At 42.2% G+C, this 19,626-nt stretch overlaps 1 pseudogene; it reads right to left on the reverse strand.

The window, feature by feature from the left end:
• Positions 1-3,928: 3,928 nt before the first annotated feature.
• Positions 3,929-19,626, reverse strand: part of LOC147416981 (uncharacterized) — a 51,742-nt pseudogene continuing 36,044 nt past the window's right edge.

Genomic DNA, 19,626 nt, shown 5'->3' on the forward strand with positions numbered 1-19,626 from the left:
TTGAAAGAAAGATTGGCAAAATCCTAAAGAAAGTAGGCATACTAGGTATAAGTTTTGTTTCTTTGTTTAAGATACGACTTGCACAGATTTAAGGAAATTTTTTATCAGCATAACTTATCGCGAATGTGCGGGTACAAGTCCCACGGATTTGCAATGGAAACATGAGGTTGCCTGCCTTGAGGCTCTCTTAGAAGGTTCATGTTATCACATAAACTTGCTGCTTGATGGCTAGGCCATGCTTGTAAGCTACAGAAGCCTTACTTCTGTACTGCATGCACCTTGTGCATAGAGCCAATGGTATGTATAGTGCCTACCAATGCAATCATATGCAATGAGTACAAGAGAATATACTAACCTCAAGTTATATATGTGGTAGAAGATTAAAACTGTGATTAACTCTTGCAACAACTTCAAGAGTCATCAATAAAGATCACTGGAAACAAACAAGCTCTTACCTATTTTGAAGTGATTATGCAACTCCAGTGCATGCTGATGCCAGCTTAATTTGAATCTGCTAATTATCAAGAAAACAGCCAACCATTAGGTGGCACGATATTGCTAACAGAGTATCCTATGTTGAAACAAAAGCAAAAAAAAACTAATGGGGTGGAATCAAGTCCACCTTAGTGGCACGCCTTGCATGCAACTTAGAATAAATAGATTGATAAGCCTTGGCTAGAGTGAAGTATTTGCATGTATATTTTAAGACGATTCGCTTAAGTGCCTTGCACTATCCATAATTGGCATTGATACATCCAAATATGATTCGACCTTGTCGTACGTAAAATGCGAATGTGTATTCAATAATTTCAATTTCTAAGCCCTTGATGCCTTGTCGTCTTTCTTAATAGGGGGTGTGGCATGGGGTATATAAGCCTTGCTTCAAGCCATGGCCTTCAAGCACCTTGCTTTGTAAGGCACGATGCTTTCCAAACTAGAGGTTAGAACACATGAAAAAATAGTAAAACTTGAAAGTTTCTAACCAAGTCACCCGTCTTTAAAATATAAGGGCATTTAAGCATGGTATTGATGCCCTTTAGGCTAGAGGGTTGTAGATTGGTATCCAACCCACCTTGAGTGTGAAAGCTAGCTCGTCGTGGATCTGATATACCTTAAGCCCTTACTATGTATCTTACAATCCCCTTGGCTTGGTTCATGCCGACAAACATTGGATGACCATGCATATACACTTGCAAAGCTTGCAAGTATGTATACTGATAGCACATCACAAACTTTGGAAGCAAGCAAGCCATAGTTCGAAAATTGAGAATGACATCTCAATAATGAAAACCTGTCAAATTTAATGTCCTCATAGCCTACTGAGTTATCATATGTTATCATATGCCATGCATGATAAAGTTTCAAGGACAAAGCCATGAGAGCCATATTGTAAGTAGAGTTGCCTTGCTTACAATGCATTTTAATACTGTATTGGTTCCTGCAACACTTGGAATTGCAAAAATGTACCTTGTACTCAAGATTATAAAAACCATTCGTTTGAGCCTTGCTCAGCTATCAAACGAACAACTTAGAGTTCCAATCTTAAGAGCAAATATCTCAGGAACTTAGCTATCAAGCTTTGTTTGACGTCAAAGCCTTACTTGACAGAAACAACTTTTGCTTGTCGAGCTTGTATTGTGGAGAATTCTACAAGATACAATACGTTCAGAATTTAAATCTTTAAATTTAAGTTGTGTACCAATTCTAAAAAACCCGTTCCGAGTATTGCAGGTGCTCGCCTTACTCCAGGAGCATCCTTGCCTTGCCTCCAAGATTACCATGGCTTGAATCACCACCCTTGGTATCAAGATTCGTATCATCGCCTGATATGGTGTGCAAGCAAAGAATTATGCACACAAGCTGCCAAAAGCAAGAATTGAATTGTATGTTAATGCGTTCCTATCCATCTTTCTGAGTTTGTTCATTTCAAGCGTCCTTGATTGCTTCGAGTTATGGGCATAGAATTATGCACACAAGCCACACCTTGTTTGATTCACCCATGCAAGATGCCTTACATGTAACGAGCTTATAACAAGTTCAAAATTATCTTTGCACTTGTTTGTTTTGCTTAACTCTATGGCTTTAAACGATGTGAAGAAGGAAGCTTGAGGGTAGTGGTGCTTGAACTACAGTTGTCTTCCCTTTGACACGATTGGGAAATCGTTGTAGTGGACACTCGTGAAATGGTCTTAGGGCTTCTTGGATGGCAAAGGTGCATCCACCATATAGGTAGAAACCATGGCCGTGGGCCAAGGCCCCTAGTTGGGGAGGGCGTCCAAAAACAAAAACTTAAAAAATAAAATAAAAAAATTTCAACCTATAGCAATGGCTATGTCTACTATGTCCAGCCCCAAAGAGAGAAGGATATCCCTATCCACACAACCATCCAGCCAAACCTTGTCCGAGACGCTCATAGGACCCTTGGCATGACAATCATAGGTAAAATAAGTACACATGCTATTACATGGTTTGTGTAAAAGGCACCAACTGGACAAGAGAGGGGACACACCAAGATATCAAGACGCTTCACAGACGAAGTCCACATACCCGACGGCTCTCCTTGAGGTTTGGACTATGACAACACAAGACAATCCAAGAGAAGAACCTCCAATCAAAAGAGAAAAGATATCACCTCCAATGTAGGAGGAAGCAAAAGATTGTGCTCCTTAATGTATTGTGCACCCATCATCCACTGCAGTTTTTATAACTTAATAGCCCCCCCCCCCCCCCCCCCCCCCCCCCCCAAGATAAGCCTTATCCTTGCTCATCACATTGTAAAACTGTGCGAGAGGTCAAATCAAGATACAATCTTGAACATTGCAAAGATTAAATGAGCATTGATGGCCACTTGAATTGCAAGATTAACTTAAAACCAAAGAGTCGTTACCACATCTAAGAATTTGCAATGATGGGTCTTAACTTGGGCGGATTGATGCTCTCAAGGTGTTGCACCAATCAAGATGATATTGAGGGTTGGTAAGGCCTCTTAGAAGTGACCTAGCTCAAGCTTTTGGGGTTAAAGACACAACGGAAATTAGATACTCCGAAAGAAACTCCAAAGGCAAACACAGAGGATGAGGATCACCAGGCAATGGAGCCTCTTAAGCCCAACTAAAAGAAACCTCGATGGAGGTCGATTGATCCCATTCGTAGTGCAAAGGAGATTGCTGCGAATTGCTTCACAACGCTTAACATGGCTATATGCCCAAATTTGATTTCAAATCCATGAGAGAGAGAGAGAGAGAGAGAGAGAGAGAGAGAGAGAATTTCCTTCACCATCAAATTCTCAAATGAAAGCCCATTAAGCTAATCACGTTTGAGAGGCACTGAAAAGCATACAAATTGTTTGATCACTGAAGCCCCGCCCCCGCCCCCAAAAAAAAAACAACCTGGACACTAACCAAAGTTTCCTTTGGCTGCTCTGCTTTGTTGACGTCCTTCTGCAACTACTACAAACGCTTCAGGTATCAACCAATTCGAGAACTCTCCATCCTCCATACCCTCACTACAGTTAGAGCCACATTGCAACACCACCTTCTCCAACATCGATGTGCTATGCGCATAGCTTTGCATCAAGATGCTAGGATTTTCTTGTGAAGACATGGCATCCACTTAGGCGAGGCCTCAAGCATGTACATGATTAAGGGCTCCGTTCAAGAATGCCCTCTACGCACCAAAAAAATCCTTCCAGACTGTGTATGATGGTTAAGAACTGCTGCATGATTGCACCGACCACATCTTCAGCAGCAATGCGAGACATAGTGCATAAAGCAACAGAGTAAGCCAAAAAAGGGCCACTAAGTCCTACCTATTCACCCAAAGAGATTGAGCCTGCCTCTACCTTGGGATGTCAAATTCTAAAGGAAGATGAAAGGCGCAACGGATAGGGATTTCTTCTCCCACAAGAAGCCAACACGGCATGGTTGTTTCCTCCTCAAGCTTGTTTACATGAGACTACTCTGAGTTGAGCCCAGGTCCTTCAACTGTAACCCAACTTGTTCCTCCACAAACAAATAAGCTCTTTCCATTTGCTTCAAACACTTGCCATCTTCCTCTTTGCCCACATCCTGACATAATTCACAGCCCAAAAAGTGAGTAATGAAAGGCAATCTCTTGTGACCCAAGCCTGTGCGTGAGCCTCCAAAAAACTTTTCAAGCTTGAATGCTGGATCCTTGAGATTGCTGCGTAATATGGTCGACTCCTCCACATACACCTTCCCTCTGGAGGTCCTCCTTGGTTGGTTTGGGGGAGCATCATCATCTAGAGAAGAGGAAGCAACCCCTTCAAGGTCAGGCTTACTGATCATATTGTTTATTGTTAGCATGTCTGTACCAATGACCCTCCTGGAGCTTAGATCCGCTGAGTTGCGCACAACTTCAAGGGTCCACTGGCTATTTCTGATCAGAAAAGAGTCGGTTTTAAGGCTAATAATTAGGTTTTCTGTGTGGTAAGTAGCCCAACAAATCCAAGCAAGACAAAGTTGAACTCTGAGTACATTTGCAATGGAAACTTGAAGGCAATGTCTGTGATAATGAGAGCTTCATTCGGCACCCACCAAATCCATTCCACATGTGGATACTTCTCCATTGTGCCCTGCAGCAGAGACAGCCTTGAATAGGGGATCGAGCTTAGTCGCTCCAGAGTTTCAGAGCTCAAAGGCACCTGGAATCCATGCAATGTACTATAATGCACCCTGTTCTTCAAGGATTTGAGAAGAAGTTGTTCAGCTAAAGGCTTCTTGCAACCTGAGGAGTGGAAGCCTGCTATCACCACTACCTTGGATTCTCCAACATATCTCTGCTCATCATGATTTGCAAACCTTGATCCTTCTAAATCCTTTGCTACTGCTAGCAATGAATCCTGAATGCCTTTTACTGTTGTAAGAGCTGGCGTCTTCCGGTGCCTAGTATCTACAGTTAGTACCGCTGCATTTTCCTGAATGTCTTCAAAAGAAGCTGTGATTGTACTTCTCTGCTTCTCCTTCTCCCATAATGCATCCTCACTGTTTACCTTCCCTTGACCGATGGGAAGGTAGCTTCTTGACTCCCTGCCTTCATCTGCAGAGTCTACAACGATGGTGCTCTTATGCTCAACCAATTCTGGAGCTTCCAGCAGAGGCTTCTCCTCTTCCACTGCCTCTACTAGCACTCTCAACTGCCTTCTATGCAAAGCCACATTGTGTAGATGCAACCGTATCTCCTCAAAATCTTGCGCAGGGGTGCCAAATTTGCCAGCACCGATGGTGTTTCTCAAAACCAAGAAGGTGAGAAGAAAACAGAGAAGAGAGACCTCAGATTCTTAAGCGTCCTCTGCATCTTCCTGCTTAGAAGCCCATTCTGCGGCAGGCAAGCGGGATCGCATGAGAGAGGAGCTCGCCTACTCAGAAGGATTCCCCGCAGGGATCGAGCTACAACTATAATAAAGCTTTGGTGGGGAGAGAGAAGAAGCAGAAAAGCCTTTTGGGGGTGCAGGGGAGGAGCAGCTATGGCCAGGGAGGAGGGCCACAGAAGCAGGCATTGGCAAATCACTTGAGTTCGGGGTGTGGCAGGAAACGCGAGGATGTGTGTGTGTGTGTGTTTGAGAGGGTGTGTCTGTGCGGGTGTGTGGTCAGCGCTTAGGGGGAACACACAGAAGAGAACTAGGTCTACACGAGATTCGTATCACTGTGACGAGGGACTGCGAGGGAAGGCAATATTGGTCATATCCCTGCCTTGTTGTCTGCGCGCGAGATGGTTGTGCGTGGTGTGTGTGTGTGTGTGTGTGTGAGAGAGAGAGAGAGAGAGAGAGAGAGTCTAGAGACGAATCTACAGTTATAAATGACAGAAAAGGAGGGAGGGAGACGCCACAGCCAGCCGGCGGCTTTCAGTATATGCTGCACTGCTCATCGTTTTCCTTGAGAAAAACTGTCTCGCTGGCAAGTTCCCGTGGCATTTCAAAACTACTCACATGAAGTGATAGATGTGCCCTTAATTGTAAGGGCCCTTTCTCTAAGAGCTGGGTCGCACTAAGGGTCTCTCTTTTTTGGCAGATTTCCTAAGCTTCTCGCACCGCCTCTTGAAAATGAAGGGGCTAAGCTATACATTAGGCGATGCAAAACTGAGCGCGTTCGTCCACCGATTTTAGCCAATCAGCTAGTTGAAGCCTGCGCAGCTTTTCGATAGAATTATCTCGGTCCAGCTCTCCTCCTAGTAGTGCGACCATATGTATTTCTTCTCCCACTACCCCTGCTAATACCCAACGCAACCCGGCTCTAAGGTGGGTTTCGCATGAAGGTATGGGCCGAGTTTTTCTTACGTCAACAACTCTTGGTGTGTTGTTCAAACGCTGCTTTCGTGAAGCTAACTCCGCAAAAATTGGCAAAGTTGGCTATGGCAAGCAACGTTTTTGAGAGGAAGAGATAAGTATGCATGTTTTTCAACTCAAAACGAGACAAAACCATTGAGAATAGAAGAACTTCGCCATGCCCTCTGTGCAAAAGCTCTTTAAGGGCCTCGGCCCAACCCGGTAGTAAGGGGTTGTGGGCTCAAAGTTCAACCCTTGGTTGGCAAGCCAACAATGGTCTTAGGTCTCATTCAACTACACAAGAGATATACATCAAACCAAAAACTATTGTCCATCATCAAGTTCATATTGTGCGAGCTTTCTGAACACAACGGCCGACATGGTAGTACCATTCCACATCTCTATGACATTGGGTCCACATTGAAACAACATAGATGGGCTTCCATCTCTACAGCAGGGTGGAAGGCTCCTGTGTAGGAGGGGGGTAGTGCAGCCCGCAAGAATGGTGGGTTTGAAAGTGTAGTATAACATTGACGACTGGCCGCCCCTATCCTATCTGCTTGAGCATGCAGTCTCAAACGGGCCTTAGTCTACATTCTTCTGTGTATGCATTTTTAGATAGGAAAGGGTCCATCTCTAGGTTGCGTATAAAGAAGGAGTATCCAAATGAGTGTATACCCACGTGCAGATCATTCCCGTGAAGACTCTAATTACCGGACACCCCCTGTTTGCATTTGACACGTGTCTTCGCCTAAGCCTCTCGCATTTGCCTTATCCCTGATAGGCATGAATCCAAAAAGTACTTTCCATAGGAAAACTTTGTCCCGTTCTTCGTATTTGGCCTTCCAAATGTTTCCAACTATTTGGCTCCATTTGCTCCTTGTCCACTTTTTAACACAGATCGTGTTGAGGTGATCAACCCAATCCTTTGTATAGCAAAGCTTTTTGTAAACTATTTAAGTCTTGGGTGAACTAAAAAGCCTTTCTCTAGGCCATTTCCAAGCTTTCCAATCAATTGGTGTGGAACACGGAGGAAGGCTAAGGTTTGAGACTTTGCCCAGTAGTCTTCCGATAAGGATCTCCTCCTAGAGGGAGAAATTGCAGCATAGCTTTAGATTATTATTTTTGCCCAAGCCCTCCATTATGGGTCCCCAAGGAGACCAATGTCTAGCTGTTCCTTTCCAGTACCTGGTTTCTTCATTCCATATGAGTGTTACTCTGGCTTTACAACATTTATCAACAAACTTTCCAGTAAATCCACCTAATTGAGCCCTTACAATGATGGAGGGTAGAAGCCTGTTTTGTATATTGAGGTTGAACCATGACCCACCTTTAGACTTCATGCAAGCTTCCATAACCATTTCCCTTGCCATACAAGCCTAGCTCTCATTCTAATTGGCTATAGTGCATACAATTTTGCCCAAAGAGCCAGACCATGAGTCACTAGAATACCTAGATCACCCCGAGCTTTAGGTTTAGCAACTGCTGTCCATTTACCCCATTGCCACGGTCTCCTTGCTGCTAGTTTGTTCTTCCACAAGAACTCCTTGAGTGCTTCAAAACTCCACATTTTTTGTGATAGTTGAAGGAATGGTGATGTGAAGGTAATGTAAGGGATGAAGAAGGTATTAATTATGATAGCCTTGCAATGGAAAGGAGTTAGGATGAACTTCCAGTGCTGCATTTTCTTTTTAATTCTTTCTTGAACCCACTCAAAGGCTTGCTTGTGAGTTGTTCCTTCCCTGACAAGCACCCAAGTGGTGTCGGAAGATGTGACATCTCTTCACAATGTCTCCATTCCATCCGAGAGAATCAATTTGTCTTCTTCTGTCAAAGAGATAAGTCTTTACTTTCCTATGTTACATTGTGACCTCGACACCATGGAAAACACCTCTACTATCACTAAGGCTTTCTTAATGTATTCTCCAAGGCTGCAAATCCAAAAATTTGTTGCTAAATTGTAGATTGAAGGTGAGAAAACCTACAAAAATTGGAGGAATTCAGTACATAAACGTTCATATTTATCTCTACAATTTTTGCATAAGTAGGCTATATATTCCGGGTTTCAGAAATTATGATTGATCATGCCAATCTTTGCTCGTAGCACTCAACTCAGGCTAAGCCATTACTCTTGTTGACCACACATGCTACACAACTTCACAAATATTATGTGATCGCACTTGTGGCCCTAAATAAGTGGGTTCAATTTTGAACCCATTTGTTTTAACGAGGATCTTGGGAGATGCTTTGGTTTTGAACGGAAGAAGAAAAGAATGGCATACGGAGAGACCAAGTGGAGGAAAGAAAGAGAGCATATATTTTCATGGACATGTGTAAAGGAGAGAGAGAGAGAGAGAGAGAGAGAGAGAGAGAGAGAGGAGAGAGAGAGAGAGAGAGAGAGATCTTCTTTTCGCACACTCTGCTTGGTTGCACGATAGACGATGGAGCTAGGGGAGCTTATTGTGGCTTCGAGTGATTTATGGGAATGTAGGTGAGTGCATGGGAAAAGTTAAGTAGGCCAGCTGGGTGGTGCACATAGAGGGCAGGAGCACAAACGAGGCCAGCTAAGCGGTGTGCATAGAGTCTACCACATATGTTTTGTATGTGCTACGTAGGTCGGTCATGGCAGGTTTAGGGGCCTTGGGCCATGGGCTATGCGCTATAGATGTAGGGGATATTTGGCCACAGAGAGAGAGAGAGAGAGAGAGAGAGAGAGAGAGAGAGAGAGATGAGAGAGAGAGAGAGAGAGAGAGAGAGAGAGAGAGAGTTGATCGATGGGTCAACTGTCACCTGCAGGTGAGTGTATACCCACCTGCAGATCATTCCCGTGAAGGCCCTAATTATTGGACATCCCTGTTTGCATTTGACACATGTGTCTTCGCCTAAGCCTCTCGCTTTTGCCTTATCCCTAGTAGGCATGAATCCAAAAAGTACTCTCCATAGGAAAACTTTGTCCCATTCTTCGTATTTGGCCTTCCAAATGTTTCCAACTATTTGGCTTGCCTGAGTTGAGTGCTACGAGCAAGTGAAAAAGATTGGCATGAGCAATCATAATTTCTGAAACTCAGAATTGTAGCCTACTTATGCAAAAATTGTAGAGATAAATATGAACGCTTATGTATTGAATTCCTCCAGTTTTTGTAGGTTTTCTCACCTTCAATCTAAAATTTAGCAACAAACTTCTGGATTTGCAGCCTTGGAGAACACATTAGGAAAGCCTTAGTGATAGTACAGGTGTTTTCTACGGTGTCGAGGTCACAATGTAACATAAAAAAGTAAAGACTTATCTCTTTGATAGAAGAAGACAATTTGATTCTCTCGGATGGAATGGAGACGCGAAGAGATGTCACATATTCCGACACCATTTGGGGTGCTTGTCAGGGAAGGAACAACTCACAAGCAAGCCTTTGAGTGGGTTCAAGAAAGAATTAAAAGAAAATGCAGCACTGGAAGTTCATCCCAACTCCTTTCCATTGGAGGGCTATCATAATTAATACCTTCTTCATCCCTTACATTACCTTCACATCACCATTCCTTAAACTATAACAAAAAACGTGGAGTTTTAAAGCACTCAAGGAGTTCTTGTGGAAGAACAAACTAGCAGCAAGGAGACCGAGGCAATGGGATAAATGGACAGCAGTTGCTAAACATAAAGCTCAGGGTGATCTAGGTATCTCATGGTCTGGCTCTTTGGGCAAAACTGTATGCACTATAGACAATTAGAATGAGAGCTAGGCTTGTATGGCAACGGAAATGGTTATGGAAGCTTGCGTGAAGTCTAAAGGTGGGTCATGGTTCAACCTCAATTTACAAAACAGGCTTCTACCCTCCATCAATGTAAGGGCTCAATTAGGTGGATTTATTGGGAAGTTTATTGATAAATGCTGTAAGAACTAGGAACTAGACTCTAGGATCCTCCTCCCAACCTCCCTTTATATATGCGGGCTCCTAGCCCCTTGCCCTAGACGGATCCCCTGTCCACACTACCTAGCCCGACCCTTGGCCGTAGTCCATGACTATCCTAGTTCTTAGGGTACATGACCCTTGTCCTGACATTCCTCCCCCTTAAAGAAGATTTTTCGTCCTCGAAAACAATAGTGGGAAACTTCTTCTTAAGAACACTAATGTTTTCCCAAGTGGCACCTTCTTCAGGTCGGTCTTTCCACTTGATTAAGACTTGTTGTCGTACATGATGGCATGTACGCAACTCATGATAATCCATAACACGTTCAGGTTCATGCGGTACCGTAGGAGGTTCAATGTAATCGATCAAAACCTGTTGGTCAATGATGTTGTCGTCCCCATGTAACCGCTTTCGTAGACGGCTTACATGAAACACCGGATGAATGCGAGAGTGTGATGGTAGTAGTAGTTTGTAGGCACGATCACCAACTCGCTTGAGTATTTTGAAAGGCCCACAATATCGGGGAGATAATTTAGGTGTCGGTCCAGTTTTCAGACTTTGTGAATGTTCTGGCACCCGTAAAAATACTTCCTCACCTTCTTCGAAGGTAACTTGCCGACGTTTCTCATCAGCGTATTTCTTATACCGATCCTGTGCTTGTCGGACATTCTGACGAGCAAGTTTCAGCATATCCATGTGGTCATGGAGAAAATCCTTAACCTGTTGGAGTTTTTCGGTTGCCAACCCCACCGTAACTGGTGACCTAGGTTGAAACCCGTACATGAGCATGAAAGGACTTAAGCCTGTTGTGACATGCTTAGAACTGTTGTAGGCAACCTCAAGAATAGGTAAGTATTCTTCCCAGTTTGTCTGTTTTTTGCTGACGTATGCTCTAAGCATATCCTCTAGCACCTGGTTAACCCGTTCCGTTTGACCATTTGTTTCTGGATGGTCAGTTGTACTGAGGTTGAGTTGTGTACCCAATCGTTTAAATATAGCTCTCCAAAAGTGGCTGTTAAACTTTGGGTCACGGTCACTAACAATATTACTTGGCAACCCATACAATTTGTATAGATTGTCCACAAATAATCTTGCTAGTTCCGGTGTATTAATCGTTGATTTGGTCGGAATAAACTTACAGAGTTTAGTCAACCTGTCTACGACCACCCATACTGAGTCATGACCTCGTATAGTGGTTGGTAAACCTAATATGAAATCCATGGAAATACTTTCCCATTTTCCATTATGAATTTCCAAAGGATGTAAGAGTCTTCCTGCTTTCAGGCGCTCTGCTTTCTTAACTTTACATTTCTGGAAATGCAAGACATAAGCTTGAACAAAGCCATGTAGGCCTGGCCAGTACTACTGTCGCCTTTTGAGAGAATAAGTTTTTCTAATCCCGGGTGCCCTGCACTTGAACTATCATGACATTCATAAAGAATTTGGCGTCGAATGTCTGTGTCTGTCGGTACACAAACTCTCCCCTTGTGGAGTAGGTACCCATTGTTGATGGTAAAATGCTTCCATCACTGTAGTTCATCACTTGATAAAGGAGAACTAGGTGTGGAGCTTAACTGTACACTACCTGCATTGGAGTGAGAAGGATCCCTCTTTTGAACATGGCTCCACACTTTGGAATATGTTTCATCTTGCTCATATTTACCCTTGAGAGATTCTAAAAATTCACTACGAAGTTCCGTGAACAAGAGCGAATTGATCTCTGGCATTCGACTGAGAGCGTCTGCCACTATATTGTATCGGCCTTTGCGATACCTTAATTTGGCGTCATATTCTTGAAGGATCTCGACCCACCTGGATTTTCGACCCTTTAAAATCTGTTTGTTGTGTAAACGATTTGATGCTTTCATGGTCAAACACAATCTCGAACTGAGCACCATACAAATAGTGACATCATGTGTTTAAGGCAGACACTATTGCATAGAGTTCATGTTCGTAAGCAGAATAATTCTGCTGAGCTGCATCCAGTTTCTTACTTTCAAATGCAATTGGCCATCCGTCTTGTAATAGGACTGCTCCAATAGCATGGTCACTGGCATCCGTTTCCAAAACGAATGGTTTCAAAGGATCTACAATAGCCAGTATAGGAGCTATAGCTAATGCATCTTTGAGTGTTTCAAAACTCTGCTATTGAGCGGAACCCCACTGAAAAGCCTTACCTTTGCCTTTTAGTTGGTCCGTCATAGCTACAACAAGGTTCGTATAGTTTTTAACGAACCTTCGGTAAAAACCTGTGAAGCCTAAAAATATTTGTAATTCTTCCAAATTTTTAGGAGGTGGCCATTTCCGGATGGTATCCACTTTGGATTGATCCATGTATAGGCCATTAGCTGAAATGACATGCCCTAAATAATGAATTTCCTCCTTGAGAAAATCGCATTTAGATTCCTTGGCATATAACTTGTTTGCACGTAACAACTCAAACACCTGCCTGAGATGTTGTAAGTGCTCTTCTTCAAAAGCACTATAAACTAGAATGTCATCGAGGAACACAATGACAAATTTGCCCAAATATGGTTTCAAGACACTATCCATAAGTGTCATGAATGTCGCGGGCGCATTGGTTAACCCAAAGGGCATCACCAAAAACTCATAATGTCCAAACCGTGTTCGGAATGCAGTCTTAGGTATATCAGCAAGCCGAATACGGACTTGGTGATATCCTGACCTCAAGTCAATTTTTGAAAAAATTCGTTTATGAGTTAGCTTATCAATAACTCATAGACCCTTGGCAATGGGTATTTGTTCTTAACTGTAACCGCATTTAAGCCCCGGCTGTCTACGCACATGCACATATTGCTGTCTTTGTCTTCACCAAAAGTATAGGCGAACCCCATGGTGAAGCACTGGGTTGTATAAACCCTCTCCTAAGGGAGTCAGCAAGCTGACGTTCCACCTCAGTAGCCTTTGAGTAACTCATACGGTAAGGTGGTTTACTAACAGGTTTACAGCCTGCAGCCACGTCAATGCCATGTTGCACTAAGCGTGTCGGTCGTAAACCTGATGGCAAATCATTAGGAAAAACATCTTGAAATTCTTTTAACAATTTTTGTAACTGATTAGCAACGCTAATGAATCTTTGAGTGTTTTAAAACTCTGCTGTTGAGCGAAACCCCACTGAAAAGCCTTACCTTTTCCTTTTAGTTGGTCCGTCATACGTACAGCAAGGTGAGCATAGTTTTTAACGAACCTTCGGTAAAAACCTGCGAAGCCTAAAAAGATCTGTGATTTTTAGGAGGTGGCCATTTCCGGATGGTATCCACTTTGGATTGATCCATGTATAGGCCATTAGTTGAAATGACATGCCCTAAATAATGAATCTCTTCCTTGAGAAAATCACATTTAGATTCCTTGGCATATAACTTGTTTGCACGTAACAACTCAAACTCTTGCCTGAGATGTTGTAAGTGCTCTTCTTCAGAAGCACTATAAACTAAATGTCATTGAGGAACACAATGACAAATTTGCCCAAATATGGTTTATGCATGGATCAATCCAAAGTGGATACCATCCGAAAATGGCCACCTCCTAAAAATCTGGAAGAATTACAGATCTTTTTAGGCTTCGCAGGTTTTTACCGAAGGTTCGTTAAAAACTATGCTCACCTTGCTGTACCTATGACAAACCAACTAAAAGGCAAAGGTCAGGCTTTTCACTGGGGTTCCACTCAACAACAGAGTTTTGAAACACTCAAAGATGCATTAGCTACAGCTCCTATACTGGCTATTGTAGATCCTTTGAAACCATTCGTTTTGGAAACGGACGCCAGTGGCCGTGCTATTGGAGCAGTCTTGTTACAAGACGGACGGCCAATTGCATTTGAAAGTAAGAAGCTGGATGCAACTCAACAGGATTATTCTGCTTACGAACGTGAACTCTATGCAATAGTGTCTGCCTTAAAGACATGGCGTCACTATTTGTATTGTGCTCAGTTCGAGATTGTGTTTGACCATGAAAGCATCAAATGGTTTACACAACAAACAGATTTAAAGGGTTGAAAAGCGAGGTGGGCCGAGATCCTTCAGGAATATGACGCCAAGTTAAGGTATCGCAAAGGCCGATACAATATAGTGGCAAACACTCTCAGTCGAATGCCAGAGATCAATTTGCTCTTGTTCACGGAACTTCGTAGTGAATTTTTAGAATCTCTCAAGGGCAAATATGAGCAAGATGAAACATATACCAAAGTGTGGAGCCATGTTCAAAAGAGGGATCCTTCTCACTCCAATGCAGGTAGTGTATAGTTAACCTCCACACCTAGTTTTCCTTTATCAAGTGATGAACTACAACGATGGAAGCATTTTACCATCGACAATGGGTACCTACTCCACAAGGGGAGAGTTTGTGTACCGACGGACGCAGACATTCGGCGCCAAATTCTTTATAAATGTCATGATAGTCCAAGTGCAGGGCACCCGGGGATTAGAAAAACGTATTCTCTCATAAGGCAACAGTTTTACTGGCCAGGCCTACATGGCTTTGTTCAAGCTTATGTTTTGCATTGCCAGAAATGTCAAGTTAAGAAAGCAGAGCGCCTGAAAGCAGGAGGACTCTTACATCCTTTGGAAATTACCAATGAAAAATGGGAAAGTATCTCCATGGATTTCATAGTAGGTTTACCAACCACTATACGAGGTCCTGACTCAGTATGGGGTGGTCGTCGACAGGTTGACTAAACTCTGTAAGTTTATCAATGGTTAAGACACCGGAACTAGCAAGATTATTTGTGGACAATCTATACAAATTGCATGGGTTGCCAAGTAATATTGTTAGTGACCGTGACCAAAGTTTAACAGCCACATTTGGAGAGTTGTATTTAAACGATTGTGTACACAACTCAACCTCAGTACAACTAACCATCCAAAAACAGATGGTCAAAGGGAACGGTTTAACCAGGTGCTAGAGGATATGCTTAGAGCATACGTCAGCAAAAAACAGACAGATTGGGAAGAATACTTACCTATTCTCGAGTTTGCCTACAACAGTTCTAAGCATGTCACAACAGGCTTCAGTCCTTTCATGCTTATGTACGGGTTTGAACCTAGGTCACCAGTTACGGTGGGGTTGGCAACCGAAAAACTCCAACAGGTTAAGGATTTTCTCCAAGACCACATGGATATGCTGAAACTTGCTCGTCAGAATGTCCGACAAGCACAGGATCGGTATAAGAAATACGCTGATGAGAAACTTCTGCAAGTTACCTTGGAAGAAGGGGAGGAAGTATTTTTACGGGTGCTAGAACATTCACAAAGTCTGAAAACCGCACCGACACCTAAATTATCTCCCTGTTATTGTGGGCCTTTCAAAATAGTCAAGCGAGTTAGTGATCGTGCCTACAAACTACTACTACCATTTCACTCTTGAATTTATCCGGTGTTTCACGTAAGCCGTCTACGAAAGCGGTTACATGGGGACGACAACGTCATTGACCAACAGGTTTTGGTCGATTACATTGAACCTCCTACGTTGCCGCATGAACCTGAACGTGTTATGGATTATCATGAGTTGCGTACACACGCCATCATGTAGGACAACAAGCCTTAATCAAGTGGAAAGACCGAGCTGAAGAAGGTGCCACTTGGAAAACATTAGTGTTCTTAAGAAGAAGTTTCCCACTTTTGTTTTGGAGGACGAAAACTCTTCTTTAAGGGGGGAGTAATGTCAGGACAAGGGTCCTGTACCCTAAGAACTAAGATAGTGTAAGAACTAGGAACTAGACTCTAGGATCCTCCTCCCAACCTCCCTTTATATAGGCGGGCTCCTAGCCCCTTGCCCTAACCGGATCCCCTGTTCACACTGCCTAGCCCGACCCTTGGCCGTAGTCCATGATTATCCTAGTTCTTAGGGTACAGGACCCTTGTCCTGACATTACTCCCCCCTTAAAGAAGAGTTTTCGTCCTCGAAAACAAAAGTGGGAAACTTCTTCTTAAGAACACTAATGTTTTCCCAAGTGGCACCTTCTTCAGGTCGGTCTTTCCACTTGATTAAGGCTTGTTGTCGTACATGATGGCGTGTATGCAACTCATGATAATCCATAACACGTTCAGGTTCATGTGGTAACGTAGGAGGTTCAATGTAATCGACCAAAACCTGTTGGTCAATGACTTTATCGTCCCCATGTAACTGCTTTCGTAGAGGGTGATAGCCGTTTTTCGGCTATTCAAAATTGTCATAGTGATCTACCTCACCCTACTAAATTCACCCAAACACTATGGCTATCCCTACCATTTCACTGTATATAGGCGTATGTGAGTTAGGGGACTTTTTCCATATTTTCTTAAAAACCCTCAATTAGCTAGTCATCGGGCTAGTTGAGCCAAAAAAAAAAAAGGTATATTATGGCCTCTTTGTGTGTAAATATTTCATTATATATATGGCCTAAATATAGGGATTTTTATGTATGCCTTCTTTCATCCTCTTGCACCATAAGTGTATTTTTTTGCCAATGTGTACATACTCTAACCTCATATTTTTCTTTTATACAAACCACCCCCACATTTTCACCCTCACCCTTGTGAAACAAAAAAAATTGATTTCTACTTTTTTAGTCATGTTTATTATATTATTTTCATTTACTTGCATACCTTTTCCTCTTTCACCCAAAATAATACAAAGAGGGACCATATCATATGATTCCAATAGCTTTCCATATCCATAATTCCTCCATATTTTTATTATTATTTTTACTCATTATTCTAACACCATGTGCTCATTAAGCTAAAATCCATGAATAGTCCATACACTAGTCCCACCATGTATATATTGCTTTATTCACCAATAATCCTCCTCCATGCATGTGTAAAGGGCAACTTGGATGCTTTGTATTATGATATGACAAAGGAGGGGCTCACTCTTGGATACATTGTACAAATTCAACAAAGGAGGGGGCCACTAAAAGACTTTGGCAGGCATAAAAAACAGGCTTTTTGGTGAGAATTTTGGTACCTATCTCCGCTCAGAATTTGAAGAAGTAATCAACAGAGAAAATGTAGCCCACGATCTGAATAATCACCTCAAATGTTTTCATGATTTTTGGAGCTACCAGCGGTGAGATAGGATTTTTTGAGTGGACCTCAGTCTGCCCACTTTTCTCACAAAGTAATCCATAGTCTTCTCTAACCTCCTTTTCCACTTCCACACACATACACTCATTCCTCTCCATCCTCACTCAACCTACAACTTTCATGGCTTACTTCATCTTCTTCACCATTTCCATCTCTGCTTACTCCATAGCTCAAAAGATTATCATCTCTACACACATATCGCTCAATTTCTCTCTTTAGAATCAAATTCATATTACCATAACTCTCTCATCCTTTCATAAAAGAGAAAAAAATCAGCAAATAACAAGCTCAAGCCCTGCAAAAGGAGGAGTTTGATCATGGAGAATTCAATTTCCCCATGGTCACAAGAACTGCACCGACAAAGTTCTACAACCGCTTCATTCACTGGAGGAGAAGGTGGAAAATTTCATTTACATCTTGTGGTTTCCACCAAATTGTGTACATTCTCATCTTCTCTTACTTTTTATCATTGTATAAATCATATAATGCACCTTGAGTGCATATGCCATGTAATATAATCTACCACTAACTTCAAACTAAACACTAACCCTAACCTACATTTTTCCCCTTAGTAGTAGGCGTGGGATAGGCATATGCACTCAAGGTGCATCTATATGATATATACAATGATAAAAAGTAAGAGAAGTTGAGAATGTACACAAATTTGGTGGAAACACAAGATGTAAATGAAATTTTCCACCTTCTCCTCCAGTGAATGAAGCGGTTGTAGAACTTTGTCGGTGCAGTTCTTGTGACCATGGGGAAATTGAATTCTCCATGATCAAACTCCTCCTTTTGCAGGGCTTGAGCTTGGTTTATTTGCTGATTTTTTCTCTTTTTATGAAAGGATGAAGAGGTTATGGTAATATGAATTTGATTCTAAAGAGAGAATTGGAGCGTTATGTGTGTAGAGATGATAATCTTTTGAGCTATGGAGTAAGCAGAGATGGAAATGGGGTGAAGAGTGAAGTAAGCATGAAAGTTGTAGGTTTGAGTGAGGGATGGAGAGGAATGAGTGTATGTGTGTGGAAGTGGAAAAGGAGGTTAGAGACGACTAGGGATTACTTTGTGAGAAAAGTGGGCAGACTGAGGGTCCACTCAAAAAATCCTATCTCACGTGGTAGCTCCAAAAATCATGAAAACATTTGAGGTGATTATTCAGATCGGTGGGCTACATTTTCTCTGTTGATTACTTCTTCAAATTCTGAGCGGAGATAGGTAAAAAATTCTCACAAAAAGCCTGTTTTTTATGCCTGCCAAAGTCTTTTAGTGGCCCCCTCCTTTGTTGAATTTGTACAATGTATCAAGAGTGAGCCCCTCCTTTGTCATATCATAATACAAGCATCCAAGTTGCCCTTTACACATGCATGGAGGAGGATTATTGGTGAATAAGCAATATATACATGGTGGGACTAGTGTATGGACTATTCATGGATTTTAGCTTAATGGCACATGGTGTTAGAATAATGAGTAAAAATAATAATAAAAATATGGAGGAATTATGGATATGGAAAGCTATTGGAATCATATGATATGGTCCCTCTTTGTATTATTTTGGGTGAAAGAGGAAAAGGTATGCAAGTAAATGAAAATAATATAATAAACATGACTAAAAAAGTAGAAATCAATTTTTTTGTTTTCACAAGGGTGAGGGTGAAAATGGGGGGTGGTTTGTATAAAAGAAAAAATATGAGGTTAGAGTATGTACACATTGGCAAAAAAATACACTTATGGTGCAAGAGGATGAAAGAAGGCATACATAAAAATCCCTATATTTAGGCCATATATATATGAAATATTTACACACAAAGAGGCCATAATATACCTTTTTTTTTTTGGCTCAACTAGCCGTGACTAGCTAATTGAGGGTTTTTAAGAAAATATGGAAAAAGTCCCCTAACTCACATACGCCTATATACAGTGAAATGGTAGGGATAGCCATAGTGTTTGGGTGAATTTAGTAGGGTGAGGTTAGATCACTATGACAATTTTGAATAGCCGAAAAACGGCTATCACCCTCTACGAAAGCAGTACATGGGGACGATAAGTCATTGACCAACAGGTTTTGGTCGATTACATTGAACCTCCTACGTTACCACATGAACCTGAAGTGTTATGGATTATCATGAGTTGCATACACGCCATCATGTACGACAACAAGCCTTAATCAAGTGGAAAGACCGACCTGAGAAGTGCCACTTGGGAAAAAACATTAGTGTTCTTAAGAAGAAGTTTCCCACTTTTGTTTTCGAGGACGAAAACTCTTCTTTAAGGGGGGAGTAATGTCAGGACAAGGGTCCTGTACCCTAAGAACTAGGATAATCATGGACTACGGCCAAGGGTCGGCTAGGCAGTGT

Source organism: Adiantum capillus-veneris, unplaced genomic scaffold (assembly GCF_014529385.1).
Source record: "Adiantum capillus-veneris isolate H3 unplaced genomic scaffold, ASM1452938v2 Hic_scaffold_33, whole genome shotgun sequence".
Lineage (NCBI taxonomy): Eukaryota > Viridiplantae > Streptophyta > Polypodiopsida > Polypodiales > Pteridaceae > Adiantum > Adiantum capillus-veneris.